Source organism: Notolepis coatsorum (genome assembly GCF_963971535.1).
Source record: "Notolepis coatsorum genome assembly, chromosome: 1".
Classification (NCBI taxonomy): Eukaryota; Metazoa; Chordata; class Actinopteri; order Aulopiformes; family Paralepididae; genus Notolepis; species Notolepis coatsorum.
In genome coordinates, this window is record NC_140165.1 from 162,899,027 (window position 1) to 162,912,688 (window position 13,662).

Sequence of the window (13,662 nt, forward strand, 5' to 3'; positions counted from 1 at the left end):
CACACACACTTGCTCAAAAGTGCAGAGCAGACTCTCCTGACTCAGAAACAGTACAGGGAGATTCTGATGAAGGAGTTGGTTGGCGACGCCAGGGCTCTGGTTACTGCTGCTACCCCCTGCCCCTCCCTCGGCTGTATGCCCATGTACTTTGGGACAGATGCCTCTGCCAGCCGCAAGGAGTGTGTGCTCTGTGCGGAGAAGGATAAGGGGCAGGCGAGAGGAGATTGCAAGGAGATCAAGACCCCAAGGAGCAAGGAGTACCACAGGAGCATTTATTTAGCATTCTCTCTTTTATTTGTATTTTTTGCATATTTTCTGGATTTATGTAGAATATGTTTGCATTATTTGCATATTTTAGCATTTATGTAGCATTGTTTTGCATTGTTTACACATTTTTTTATCTTGAAATGTACAGAGATGGCTTTGACTATTTTCATTTTTACAGATTTTACAGATTTATAATAAAACAACCCCATTTGGAGGCAAAACGATACAACTTTGTTGTTTTTTATTGATTGTATACTCTACACAATGGTAGAATATGATGATGCACAGGGTACATGTCATATTCAAAGGGTGCATTATGTGGCAATAACCTCCTGTAGTGATCATAAGTGGTTTTTTTCAGCCAAATTCCATTGGAACCCATTTGGCACATTTTGGGTACTTTTGGGTATCCCAGATGTCCTTTCAGTGTCCGCCTGGTACTACCCTTATTAGAACTGCTCTGGAAGCTATGTCCTTTTTTCAATTGCTTAGCCTTTTGGTACAGCTGTTGTCAAGCAGTTGCTGAATGAGCTTAGTTGCATCTTTTCAGGTTTGGACATTGTTGGGGAAAAAACTGGCGAGGATACAAATCTATATTTCTCCTTTGGTTCATCACACTTTACTCATATAATATTAACAGACACAATATTTATGACACTGGGCATACATTCCCTGAGGTCCATAGATGTTCCTAGATACCAAGAACATGCAAATGTGCCTTGTAGAAGTGGAGTAATCTTCCCTTTTACTTGGGTATGTATTTTTTGCCAAATTTTCGAAATAGGTTAACCCTGCAAGGCCCACAGTATGCACATGTGTAACATTTGTATTTTATCAAAAGAATTGTATAAATCATTTTTGTTCCTGTTATTTTTTCACATAAACATCATCATTGGATCCTATTGTTTAGTCTTGCAATGCCATTGACCAGGATATTTGCATATAAGTATCTCCCACAGTGGCAGGAAACTTCACAACTTCAAAATCCTCTCACCTCTCACACCTCTATTTTTCACTGGACGGGATTCCTCACAAAAAAAGTAAGTAAAATGCCTGTAATAATAATTTTTTTGGTGATCATTAGAATGTCTAGAACATGTACATATGTTATTATTGTGAAATATATTCCCATAAATGTAAATTAGAGCATGCTTTATACTGGTTGTGTTTTTACAACTGTGGGAGAGTGTGGTAGCACAATTTTACCAATGGCACCTGTTCACCTGTGGAGTCTTATACTTTTCACAATACATTTATACAGTTCTGTTCCGTTAGGGGCTCTGCTTGGCATCACACTGCACTCCCTCGCGTACGTGCACGCGCACTGAATAAAATTCCACAAGATATACCTTTAATACCAGTATTAGTCTGACCACACCCCTCATCAGCTTACCTTCATAAGCAGGTGTGTGGTCACCTGCTCTCCTCCTTCTCGCTTTCACCACAAGGAAGTGCCTCGGTAGTACCCCACTTGACGTGTTGTTAGTTGACGTGGAGAAAAATATTGTTTACAAGGAGGAGATACGTTGACATCATATCTTTATTTTCTCTCTCACTATTTTCGAGAAAATACGGCGATATTGTCTTCGTCACTGGAGTGTCTGGAAGATGATGATCATTCTAAAAACCCTCCACCGGTTTTCGTATTAGGAGCACGCCGCTGCATGCTTCTCAACTGCAGTTCCTTGCTGTGTTTGTTGGGGTGAAACCTGTCAGGCCACAGCTGAACTGTCGGACACGCCGCTGTTGTGAGAAGCGGTGGGTTTCAGGTTGGGTGAGTACTGTTGCTGGCGGGCTTCACTTGTCTGTTAGTGCTATGGGGGCTACTTGACAATGTTTATGGAAACCGGCCCCAGGCTAGGGTCCTTTGTTCAGCCACCTAGGCGACAGAAGGCCTTGGTCTGAAAACCATTGTAGTTTTAACTAGTGGGCCGCGACCATTAACACTGGTGATCCCTGTGTGTTCTGGACGAGTGGATTCTCTCTGTCACCGTGTAGCCCCTTCTTTCATATCCAAATGAGAGTATTCCTTCACGAGGAGATATGTGCATGGATGTGCGATAGCGGCAGATCCATGTTCAAATCAGCTACACAGGCCAGTTTGGTATTGTGCTGATTCCGTCGGGTGTTGGTAAAATCACTGTTGTAAAGCAGTGTTGACATCTTGTTTCTCTTTTCTCTTAAAAAGTGAGGAGAGGTTCAGAACGGCGGCCTGTCTGGGTGAGTGTTATGTCATTGTATACATGTTCAGGTGATAGCTGCTTAGCTTACGGTTAGCCAGTCAGCTGTTAGCTGCTGCGTTAGCCTGCTGGGATCGCTGCATGGCCTGCTTAGTTTGGGCCTACTGTTAGCCAGTCAGCTGTTAGCTGCGGTGCTAGCATGTCGTGATCACTAGGTAACGTTAGCTTGCTGCTATAGGCCATGGCCTGGCGCGGGGTAGCTTTAGCTTCTCGCGCGCCGCCGTGAGCTCGCTTCTGGTCGCGTGCGCCGTTAGCTCGGCGTCTCGCGAGCAGGGGCAGTAGCGCCCGAACGGTTGGAGCGGCCGTTAGCTTGATGCTATTCTGTTGAACGTGCTTTGATTTTAACATGTTTTACACTCTTGACTACGACGTCATCCTTGAAGGAGAGAGAACTGGCGCTGCACTGATGGCTGCCTTTCTGATCGCTCCGTCGAGACTGTGCTTTCTTTTGTTAATTTTTATAGTATTAGGAGTTTTATTTGCACCAACTGTTGGTGCATTATATGTGTATGACCGTCAGTCAATCATTGACATTGGATTAAGGAAAACTTACCGTTTGGATTGCTCTCTGGATCGGATCGCTGAACAGCAGAAATGGCCCGCCGAGATCCTTTGTTATGGCCACGGCCAAGACCAGGAGAAGCCGCCGCGAAGACGTGGAAAGAGAGCCGGGGTCCGAAACAGACTGAGGTCCAAACGACACAGAACCACATTGCCCAGCATATTGATAGGAAACAAACTGGACGACATCAGAGCACGGATCCAATTCCAGAGGGACATTCGGGATTGTAACGTCCTCTGTTTCACAGAAACTTGGCTGAGTCCAGATGTCCCGAATCACGCAATAGAACCGGCAGACCACTTCTTCGTTCTCCGCAAGGACCGGACGGCAGAAGAGGCACTAAAGAAGAAAGGAGGCGGCATTGCCTTCATGATAAACAAGGAGTGGTGCGATTTAGGCAACACAAAGGAACTGTCTAACCACTGCTCCCCAGACCTGGAGTTTATCACGATAAAATGTCGACCCTTCTTCCTCCCAAGAGAGTTAACGTCCATCATCCTCATCGGAGTGTACATTCCACCACACGCGAACACTGGGGTCGCACTTTCAAAACTTCACGACGAGGTAGACAAACTCCAGGCAGCTAATGTTGACGCTGCCATTTTGGTTTTGGGTGATTTCAACAGCGCGCGTCTTAAAAAGGTGTTGCCGAATTTCTATCAGCATGTGACCTGTCCCACCAGAGGCGAGAACATATTAGACCATGTATACTCGCAATTTAAGAATGGGTACAAGTCACAGGCTCTTAGTCCATTCGGTAAAAGCGATCACGCCGCAATATTTCTTTTGCCAAAGTACAAACAAAGTCTCAAGCGAACGCCGGTGGTCTCGCGAGAGGTTAAGCGTTGGGCCGTGACGTCAGAGGAGTCACTCCAAGCTGCACTGGAATGCACAGACTGGAGTGTATTCCGTGATAACACAGCCAATATTAACGAATACACCGAAACGGTGATTGACTATGTCTGTACTCAGGTAGAAGAAACAATCCCCTCCACCAAAATTAAAATCTACCCAAATCAAAAGCCCTGGGTAGACAAATCCGTCCGTGAGGCTCTGAAAGTGCGCACATCAGCATACAACACCGGGCTGGTGACAGGCAACATGGAAGAACACAAGATGGCAAGATACAACGTCAGGAGAGCAGTAATAGAGGCAAAACAGCGTTACAGGGATAAAGTTGAACTTCAGTTTGAACAGGCTGACTCTAGAGGCATGTGGCAGGGCCTCAGAACAATGACAGACTACAAAGGCACCCCCCTCAAACTGAACAGTGACATCTCCTTAGCAAATGATCTCAATTCCTTCTATGCGAGGTTTGAGGCTGTGAATAACAACACCAGCCTACAAACCACGGCAATGGGGGGGGGGGGGGTCTGCTGATGGAGACTCAGTGTTCAGGGTAACAGAGCATGAGGTGAGACGGATCTTTAAAAAAGTGAATATCAGGAAGGCAGCAGGACCGGACGGCATCCCCGGCCGCGTCCTAAAAGTCTGTGCCGACCAACTGGCCCCGGTATTCACTGACATCTTCAACCTGTCCTTGGAACAGGCTGTCATCCCCACCTGTCTGAAGAAGTCCACCATCATCCCTGTACCCAAAAAATCTACGCCCGCTTGCCTCAACGACTACCGCCCTGTAGCCCTCACCTCCATAGCCATGAAGTGCTTTGAGAAGCTAGTGAAGGGCTACATCTGTTCCTCCCTCCCCATCAACCTGGACCCTCTGCAATTTGCATATCGCCCCAACATGTCCACAGAGGACGCCATAGCCCATGTGCTGCACACAGCAGCATCACACCTGGACAAGAGGCAGGGGAACTATGTGAGAATGCTGTTCATCGACTACAGCTCAGCATTCAATACCATAGTCCCCTCCAAACTCATAGCCAAGCTCAGGGACCTGGGCTTGAACTATGACCTCTGCCAGTGGGTCTTGGACTTCCTGACGGGCAGACCCCAGGTGGTAAGAGCCGGCAACTGCACCTCCTCATCCATCACGCTCAACATAGGGGCCCCCCAGGGCTGTGTTCTGAGCCCCCTCCTCTACAATTGGAGGGGGGCTTCCCACCCTCCAGAACATTTACAACAAGCGGTGCAAGGGGAAGGCTAAGAGAATTATTAAGGACCTTAGCCACCCGAACAACTGCCTCTTTGAACTGCTGCGGTCAGGCAAGCGATACCGGAGTCTTAAGGCGAGCACAGAAAGACTCAGAAGAAGCTTCTATCCCCAGGCCATCAGGCTGCTAAACGAACAATAATCGCTAAACGAACAATAATCACTATGCAACAACCATCAAATGCACACAGCACACACACCCACACGCACACACTCACTCAAACAAACAACACACTGCAGCACCCACTCTCCACACTTTAGATCACACAAACACACTTACACTTTATATTTATTGATAAAGGATTTGCACTACAACTCGTACACCTACTGTGAATTGTACCTAAATTGCACCTCGTCCCATTTCTCCATTTCTGCCTTGCACTATATAGTATTGTATATTAGTACACTGCACAGTATTGTATATTGTATGGTAACTACGTCTATTCTGCATCGAACATTGTACATATGTCTAAACTGAACACTGTGACCTCATTTTTTTACTTCTAATTTTACTATGTTATTTTATTTCATACTTATCTTGTCTTGCACAGTCTCTGGAGCGCAACAGTAAGAAGCATTTTGTACAAAAGTATTGTGTACTTCTGTATGACAACTATTAAAGAAACTTGAAACTTGACAGGGGATGTTTCGTCGACCCTGCCCTGAGCCAGGACGGCAAGGTTGCGTCAACAAAGAGGACTGTAGTGCGGGCGACGCTGCCCAGTTCGGACAACACAGGAGCGGCTGTGTTCCTACGGTGTCTGTGACTGCACTTCGCTGATCTACGTTCCGGGTAGGACCAGGTTTGACCAGACCTTATAACACGTCTTCTGGTTTTACTTTTCTAAATGTTTTGTGAATAACGATGTTTTCCCAAACGTGTGTTGCTGCAATGCATTTAGGATACGACGCGAGTTATGTGTGTACTGTTTTTGTCACTGGCAGTTAGCTTCTCCGTGCAAATCGGGTTGTTGTTACAGATGTGAAAATTATCTGGTTGTTGTGTGAGAAACATCATGGTGTTTATATGTACCGTGTACTCACAACTAAGGTAACTAACCTATGAAGCTATGCTTGGTGACAAGTGAGTAAAAGAATGTTGTTTTCTCAGCCTGTGATGACAATGAACAGTGTGTTCACATATTAACAGGTTTTCCTGTTTTAACTGGCCGTATTGAGGGTAAAATAAGAGGATTGTGTTTCCCCCCGGTTCCCTGGGGACTTTTTCATCCTCCTATCAGACATGTTGTGCACTATTTGTGTCTTTTGTGTGGTAGGGATGCGATGTAACCCTTAGCTTGATTGCTGAGGTTGTGCTAAAACTGCTGGAGAAACTTTATTTTCCTAAAAGAAAAGATGGTTTGGTCGCTGTCGTGTGTGCTTAGCAAGGCCTGTGGCCGATACTAATCGAGAATTATGTATTCTCTCATTGTGGAAAACGGCGTTCCTCTGTTGAGTGTTTTTGCCATTTTTTGTAGGTGATGATGGGTTGTGTGTGTCATGTGACCTACAACTGGGTTGGACTGGCCACAGAAGCACATGTGTATGTTGGACCGGGGCTCTTAGAGCCCTCTCTATTCTGTGTTTTTTTCCTTAGTAAAAATCAGATAGCAGGTTAGCTCATGCGCTGTGTGGAGCTGTCAAACGCTTCATAGAGCTGACTATGACTGTGTCATATTCTCTTTTTGTCATTACATCGTATCATGGGTGTGGGGTCGTAAAGGGGTGAACTGGTAACCTGGCGGTTCGGCACGTTACGGGGGGGGGGGGGGGGGGGGAGTTTCCTGGTTCCACGGCCTGGTATATTGGGCGTGTGCACCGCAGGAATTCCCCCACCATAGAGTACGTCACCGTGCGCGTCTCTGTTGGTAGGACTTCCGTGTGCTGTTCAGGTCCATGTGATGGATCTGTTTCAGGGGGGTGGTCAGGGCTCCTCCTCACCAAGTGCCTATTCGGGCCTTCTGTGAGTTCGGACTCCTTCTTCCATGTGAGGGAGCCTCCATCAGAGTACAGAGCCTTCCTCCTCAGATTGTAAAAGTGAGTGGACCCTCTAGAAGGTGTCCTGTTCTCTTGTATATGTATTCGATTCAATTCGATTGTTGAGTGTGTATGGGTTCAGGGCCTCTTCCCCGGAGAGCCCTAAAACCAATTTTTTACATGGCTCAAGGTGCAATATATTCTTTTCAATCTGTACAGCTCGCGTGGGAAGTCTCTCTGGGGATCCCCGTCTCCTTCCTATGGGAGGGTGGTGGGATGTAAAAATGTGATTTTTTTTTACCCCTGGCTGTGTAGACTGGGATACATACTGTTGATGCTTCCTTCTTTTCTATTCAAAAAGTGTTGGAGTTAGGAAGTGTCACACCCCTCTTGTCGTTCCCCTGGGCGCCTTGGGGATTCAATGACAGGTCTAAATAGCCTGTTCATTGATGGGGGTGTGTCCCGACGCACGTATAGTGCTAGCTCGCTGTAAACAGGCGACTGACTGGCACGCCTTGGTTGCTTGTGGTTGAAACGGCGTTTTTATAAAGCAACTGAGATGGGGGTTTTTCCTCTTCCGACGACCAAATCCCACGACCTGGGTTGGTTTTTCGACGGATTCTCGTTCATGTCTGGGGGATGATGACGGAATGGATCTGAACATATGTAGAGGGGTCTCACGCCCTTGGGGTGGGCCACCAGACGCGGTTCGCCTGAACGTCTGGGTGGCGCCTTCTTTTCATGTTAAGATCGACACGCATATCTGCCCTTCTCCTGGAGTAGGCATGTCGGCGTGGTTAGGGCACGGGACTGGTTCTGGTCACGCTGGTCCGGATCAGTTGAACCCGTTGTCCGCCGGGGATGCAGATCTGCTGTTCTGGTACCCTGAGGGACTTGGGCTTTTTTCAGGGGGAAAAATGCCAGGTCGGTCCGGGTGTCACAGGGTTAAGCGCTATGGAGACCCTGGTTGGGTACGTTTTTACTCAGCACTGTCGTAATGGCTTACAGCCATGCCATTCTGTACACGCTCGATCTCGTCGGATCTCGGCCGCTACACAGGCAGTGGTGCAGTCGTGGTCACACGCGGTGTTACTAGATGATCAGTACGCGCGCACAAAGATGCGCTCTGTCCATTCGTTGTGCGCTTAGTACGCGCGTGGCCTGTTACCAGTTCCCATATTACGACTGCACCACTGTACACAGGTTGGTCCTGGTTAGTACTTGGTTGGGAGACCGCCTGGGAATACCAAGTACGGTGTGCTTAGGGGCTGGTTCTCCATTTTTTTTCGCTCCTCTCTCACGCATGGCGAAGAGGGGTCTGTTGGGGTGGTCTTTGACCTCCTCTGGTGACCCTGTGCTTCCCGTATCGCCAGGCCCGGTCCGAGGTAATGTTCGTCGACCCGTAGGCCTGGGTTAACCCTTTTTTGAAAACTGAGACACTTGTACTGCGGTATAGCCGGTGTATACCCGCAGGTGTGTTTTGGAGTTTTTTCTTGAGGGGTTATAGGAACAACCACCGCATTGGGTAACGCCAAGGTGGTTGATTCCCTGGTGTGTTGGTGCAGTGTCAACTCTCGGGTTCACCGGTTGAGGGTGCCCCTGCACGTTCATGACGTCTGCCAATCGTGTCAGCCTTCTCTGCCTCAACCCCTCTGGGTGGGGTTTTAAATGGAGGCTTGGTCATTCAACAACGCCAGCATACGCCCCTTCCGCCGGGGCGGCTGTGTTCAGCTGTCCCCTCTGGCGCCTGTCTCGTCCGCAGTCTCCAGGCTAGGGTTAACAGCCTGTTGCCTGGTTTTTTCCCCGGTGCGCTGCCTGATTCCGTTGGTTAACCTTTTTTGTGTGCTTACGGCCATGCTGATTGCCTGTTCTGCAGGGTCAGTGTGCCAGGCGGTGTACTATTGGGGGGACAGGGCCCGCTCGGCTTACGGCCATACCAACCTGAACACGCCCGATCTCGTCCGATCTCGGAAGCTAAGCAGGTTCTGGCCTGGTTAGTACTTGGATGGGATACCGCCTGGGAATACCAGGTGCAGTAACTGAGGGGCCTTTGTCCGAATACGCTGGCGATGTGGGGGGCGGGGCACTACGTGCCCACCTGGTGGGGTCTTGATGCTGGCATCATGGACTTCTCCGGGCCCCCATTCCAGGGAGTCCAGTCCTTTTGGTGGGTCTGGGTCTTCCTTCGCGCTCCGCTGCTACGGCCTTGCCACGGGGTTGGGTTTGCCCTTGACCCCGTGATTCTGGGGGCAGTAACAAGGTTGTTTCCTACGTTCGTTCCCGGGAGGCATGCGGGTTGTGCGTGGGTGTAGTCGTAGGGTCAAGCCACGGTCTGCTCACCCTGTGCGTTGAGTTGCTTGAGTGCCTCTTCGCACGGTCGGGTCCGTCGCCCTCCCGTGAAGCCCCTAAAAGGAGAATACCTTCAAGAGAAAGAAGGGGCCTCACACTTTTTGCTTTTTTATTGTTGCACAATGTGTTTCGCTATCTGCTTCCTCAGGTGCTATGCAGCAGGTGTCAATGATCATCATTATATACAGCATACTCCACCCCACATCGTAACACATCAAGCCCATTGGCTACTCAATTATCACATTTAGTTTTATCATTTTGCAGGATCTAATGCATATAACTCTTATGTATAAAAATGATGCATATATACACATAGACTAATTTTTTAAACACAAGGCAGCCATTAGGAACAACAATATGAATTATGCCATTGCGAGACACTATAAGGAGAGAGATCATGGATCCACAGCCTCTCTAAGGTTCATTGGAATCGAAAGAGTCACCCTACCACCCAGGGGCGGTGATAAAATAAAACTTCTCTTACAAAGGGAAGCGTACTGGATTTTTACTCTGAATTCTGTGGAACCCCATGGTCTAAATGAATCCCTCGAGCTGAATCCATTTTTGTAATCACTACCCGTTCTGTGTAACCTATATGGGTGTGGTTTTAAGTCTGTTTTAAACTGTTTATCAGATCTAATGACCTAGGTATTTGTCACTTCTCTCATATTGTGTTATTATATATAATTTTCAAAAATGAATCTATGTGTATATATGTGGTCTCTATGCATCATTTTTATACATAAGAATTATATGCATTACATCCTGCAAAATGATACAATTAAATGTGATAATTGAGTAGCCAATGGACTTGATGTGTTACGATTTGTCACTTCTCTCATATTGTGTTATTATATATAATTTTCAAAAATGAGTCTATGTGTATATATGTGGTCTCTATGCATCATTTTTATACATAAGAGTTATATGCATTACATCCGGCAAAATGATAAAACTAAATGTGATAATTGAGTAGCCAATGGGCTTGATGTGTTACGATGTGGGGTGGAGTATGCTGTATATAATGATGATCATTGACACCTGCTGCATAGCACCTGAGGAAGCAGATAGCAAAACACGTTGTGCAACAATAAAAAAGCAAAAACCAGTCCTGAGGAGTGTGCGGTCCCTTCTTTCTTGAAGGTATTCTCCTTTTAGTTTTTATATATCTCTCTTGCGCTGACCTGCACCTCCAGTCGGGGTCCAACCAGATGTGCACGAGTCTTATTTCGTTTAATATATATATATTATATTATTATTATATTATATATATGTATTTATATATAGTGTAGGCTTTATGTGCATTTTTACTTTAATTCCTAATTTCCAATAATATTGCAATATACCATTGTAACCAATTTGTATTTTTTAACCAATTGTACTCGATGACAAATATACTGCATTAGCTTATAAAAATGTAATTGCCTACAATGTTTTAGTACAATGTTTAATGTGTTTGTCATTTGGGGGTTGCCCAGTCATCATTGTTCATGTGAGGGGTCATTGCCCACTTACGACCATCCTCAATCCCTTTGTGAGGATAAGCAACGCACAATAGGTTGACCAGACAGTATTTTGTGACTTGTGAAATGTGTAGAGCTGTGAATGGACAGAATAATATGGAAGTAGAATTGATTAGGCCAATCATTTGGGAATATTAGGGAATAGGAGTGGTTTATATTTTAGTATATAATATTGATGCAGAGAGAACTCTCTGCTCCCTGCTTTTTGACTCCTGGCTCCTGCCTGCTTTGATGACCTGACATGTGTGTGTGAGTTTTAATTTGCCTGAAGCCTGAAGTCAAATCGTGACTTAACTTTTGGTCAACTGAACCTTATTTTGAAATAAAGCAACTTCTGATATTAAGAAGTATCCAGAGCTCTTTTTCCTACAAACGATATTCTTGACCATCATCGACTATCAGAAGATACCACATGTGCTCAGCGCATCAATGAGGCAAAAAGGAACGTAATCCTGGTCAGAACAACGGGGTAGACTACAATATATTTGCATTTATTAGCCATGTTAGCGATCTAAACAATTGTAACCAAGTGGGATTAAACCTGGGGCCATGGGATCCACAGGCAGCCGCACTGACCAGCTAAGCTAAAGGGTCAGACCCGTTAGCAGGTGCTGGTTGACTGCAACTGACAGACCAGTAGTTATATATCGTATGGCTATCGCGTCCCGCTCTAGCCTAATGAGATACCCCTTATCTCCTAGTACCTACTGTACACCACCACGAACAACTTAATGCACCCATACCTGACCGGGCCCCGCCCCTATGGAGGCGTAGCCTATAAGACCATGGTTATGGTCACAAAACACTCTTCCTCTATTTTCGTTCAATCATATCGGCTGTGTGCACCGTATGTAACTAGTAGGATGAAAAGATTAGAGAAGGTTCATAATGTTGAAAGCTTACCGGAGGATTGCTTTTCCCTGGCTTCTTCAGAGCATGTTTCAGCGACACATGGGGCCTGTGCTGATGTTTCCTCGACTGACGACGGCAGATCGAGGGGCAGCGTACAAGGTTTGGCTATCAAGTCGGCTTGTACAAAGGTAAGGCCTGTGTCAGTAGGCATCAATGTCGGTGTTGGTAATGCTGTGGAGTATGTTTCGGCGCCAGGGCCGGCGCGGCTTGGTGATCGTTCCACTGCAGTGGACGATTTCCTGGCAATCCTGGAGCACGCTGCTAACACTAATGCTGCTACTGCTACTTCTGCTAATGCTGATGTTGACGCTGAAATGGATCGTTGTTCTAATAATCCCTGCCGCGGGATACCGCTTTTCCCTTCTCTTACCAGCTTCATTGATGAAGGTCAGTCGGTGGTGGATGTGGGGGGTTTCGCTGAGTCCTATTTACCTTTTTTGCAGGTAAAGGGGCTAACAGCAGGGTGCAGGCCGGGGGTACCGTGGCTAAGCAGCCAGGTAGCTTTTTTCCTGTGCCCAGGCGGGGATGAACGACGTTCCGCCCGGCCGATGCTTGATAGCGAATCGGCTCGGAGGGTGGCAGTATGGTCAGATGAGTTGTATACTGCTACAGGATGGTATTTAGCGGCGGCCAGTGTTATGGCTCAGCTGGCTAGTTTCCTATCCACAGTGGCGTCGGGTAGTAGGACTTTGGGTCCAGCCGGCATTGTAAACATGGTTCATGTTTGTGGTGTTATGGAGATCTTGACTCAGTCGCAAGCTATAACTGCGGGGAGGATTAGGATGCTATCAACTTTGGTTGTTAGGCATGTTTGGTTGGAGCAATCTCCTCTTGGGGAAGAGGATAGGTTTTCTCTCCTCACGACTCCTTTTTCCACAGATAGTCTTTTTGGGCATTCTGTGGAGGCGCAGGCGGTTGTTGATCTGGGTCCTACACTGCCTCACGCTGTGCAGCCAGAGGTGGGAGCACGGTCTCGTCAACGACTGTGGCGAGATCCTCGACATGCGGCCATGTTTCCCCCGCCAGTGGTGCCCTGGTTGGAGAGTCAACAGGGTACCCCGAGGCCGACAGCCTTGGCGGCCGAGGGATCGGCCATTTTGGGTGAATTCGAGTTTGGTAAAACAAGCCGTCGTCATTTTGCCGCGAGCAGCCCGCTCCCCGTTCAATCCTCTCTCTGTTACTCACGGAAGCGGGGCTCTGATCGTTCTCCTTTGGCTGCGGGCCGCGAACCTTCATTGAAGCATATGCGGCCCCATTCTTCACTTCTCATAGGGACAGGGGCTGACACCCAGTTGATGGCTGAGCCTGGGTCTGTCCGTGAGAATGTTCCGTCGCGTGGTTCCTACACCACAGGTTGTGGGTGGGAGGAACCTGATGTTACAGCTGCCACTAGCTACAGTGGTCAGCTGGGGGACTCGTTGCCTCTTCTGTTGAATGCTCAGCAGGGGTTACCCCGGCTTCGCCTTCGCCAGGCAGGGTATCGCGCTGTTGCCTCCCACTCCTGTCACAGCGGCAGTGGTCTGCAAAGGATAGGCGAGCGTGATTTGGGTGGTAGCAATATCACTGCAGGGCTTCGGCGTGTAGGAGCCCATGGGGTCCTCATGCCTTGCGTGTCTAGCTGCGGAACAACTCCTCAGCATGCACTAGAGGGGTGTTCAGGGGGGGGGTGTGTGTCAACAAGTTTGATGACAGCTTCTCCCGTATCAAACCTTTCTG